Below are 2,127 nucleotides of genomic sequence, written 5' to 3'. Positions count from 1 at the left end.
GTCTGGAATTTGCATACGTCGCCTCGCAGCATTTCCCAAGATAATTGAACAGAAGTGATCATGTTAATCTTCGGGTTTTATGTCCCACTGCTGACCATAGGTATGTTTTTGTTTTCAGATATTTGTTTTCTTGATTTTCCCTCAGTTGGGCCGGTGTCTTGTTGTTAGTTGGTATGAGATTAATTGATTGAATAAGTTTGACGAAGTTGTTTGAGTTCTTGATCAGAAAAATGCACAAAACTTTTTGTATAACTTCGAAAACAAAAGAAAGTAAACAATAAAGTTTTGTTTTCGTGGCCCGAGTTTTCCTAGAACTTTGTCAACGTAAATGAGAAAAGTTTTCACTTAATCGAAATATGGATTTCTCAGTCAATTATTCCGGGTGCAGTGTGTGTGACCAGATATTTAAATTATGTTCCTTTTGGAGAAGAAAATGCCTTTCGGTTTTCAGCTTGGAAACCGTTTTATCCAAACTCTATTTTCACTCCCACTCAGATTCGACTTCACGAAATTGATGATTTGATTTGCTCTTGGAATCAAATATTTTCCTGTCATACACGAAGTGGGTTAGAAACGTTTCACAATACAAACCTCAAGTCACGTTATCAGGTACATATCGATGATCATGACGCAATCAACTTTTAGTTTGGGTAAAAACACTGGGATATTAATAATCGCAGCTCTGACTGGGTCAGTGACTAGAATAGTCCTAAAATTCTTTAATTTCCTGCTTGAAAATCGAGAATAAATTTTCTGCTTTAAAAGTCTACTTTATGAATAATTAAAGGAATATATTTTCTTTCGTCTCTATTCCGGTGGGATGCAACAGTTCCAAGGGGAGTAATACTCATGTAAAAATGCAATCTACTGTTGAGCGGAACAAAAATATCTAACGTTATAAAATCAATAAAGAACGCTCGCGGGACGTCCTAGGTGGCATCATTATCTCCCTTGTTATTATATCTGGCGACGTTATCCCGCCCAACGGATGTGTACTTGAGCTTGGATTATGACTGGGTAAAAAGATATGTATGTATATATTCAGTGAAATAATACAGATCGGTTCCATTTAATCAATGAAATAATACAAGTCGATGATACTAAGTCAACACAGAAGCAAACAAACACCGGAGAGGACATCTGAGGTGGGTAAAATATGCAAAAAAAATCTACTCACACACAAAACAATAGATGAGGAGGTGACGTCAGCAGACAATGCATGACAAATTAAAGGTGAACTGACTAACCGCGATGTTTTCCCTCATCAGCGCACTTTCCGCGACGCTCAATGCTAATGAAAACAGTCCAGTAATGAAGTAGTGAGACGAGCATTGGACACACGCGCTGGTACAAACCTCGGCTGGTGAGATGCACATTCTGCTGATCCTGTCCAGTACGCTGTAAACAAAGCACAGAGCAAAAATGCCGGGGAAAAATCGGTGAACTTGGCGCTAAAATAATCCTCCGCCATTTGCACATCGTCAAGATCCCGTCAAAGCGACTCCGCCATTTCGTTGTTCTTCTTCAGGTGTGATTTTAGCGCGAATTCCTCCCAAAACGCTCGGTTAGGACCACAAGCACAACATGACTGCGTGTTAAAGGGCTGCCTGCCTTCATCATGCAAGCAGAAAGGGTTGAAGAGCGAGGGGAGGGAGGGAGGCAGGGTAGAACAGGTTTTTATTGCTGGCGATCATTCAGTGCGAGTGGGGATGGCCGATGGTTGTCCAGCTGCGTTTACCCGCCTGGCTCGTTGTCGGCTCTCACTGATCGCGCTGGCCTCTCTCGCTGCTCGCTCACCTTCATTTCTCTGTTTAGTTAAGATCAGACGTAATCCCAAGACGATGCCAAATCCTTAAAAATGAAGGGTGATTGTCTGAAAGGGTGGACACCAGCACAGGCAGCAGGGTCGGGGTTTGGCAGCGGCAGAGGGTGGACGGAACAGCCCAAACAAGAGGGGTCGGGAGAGAGAGAGGGAGAGTGAGATAGAACGATTCCAGTTTTTAATCCCCCAGTTTTATATTTTTCGTTTCAATCCAGAGTGCATCACAACTGTAAATTCACTCCTCCCCCACCCTACACTCCAGTCGTCCTGCCCGCGTATTTACAGCAACCACTAGCATGCTAATC

General features: G+C 42.5%; 1 long non-coding RNA gene across 1 annotated transcript in view; it reads right to left on the bottom strand.

The window, feature by feature from the left end:
* LOC138865608 (uncharacterized) overlaps window positions 1-1,912 on the bottom strand; it is a 41,358-nt gene extending 39,446 nt beyond the window's left edge. Inside the window, exon 1 of the long non-coding RNA XR_011399426.1 lies at window positions 1,356-1,912. This is a non-coding gene — a long non-coding RNA (uncharacterized lncRNA). The remainder of the gene's footprint in view (window positions 1-1,355) is intronic.
* Window positions 1,913-2,127: the final 215 nt, after the last annotated feature.

The sequence above is a fragment of the Penaeus vannamei genome, chromosome 21 (assembly GCF_042767895.1).
Source record: "Penaeus vannamei isolate JL-2024 chromosome 21, ASM4276789v1, whole genome shotgun sequence".
In the NCBI taxonomy this organism is placed as follows: Eukaryota; Metazoa; Arthropoda; class Malacostraca; order Decapoda; family Penaeidae; genus Penaeus; species Penaeus vannamei.
The sequence above is the reverse complement of the archived record's forward strand: the minus strand, read 5'-3'. Positions and strand labels throughout refer to the sequence as shown.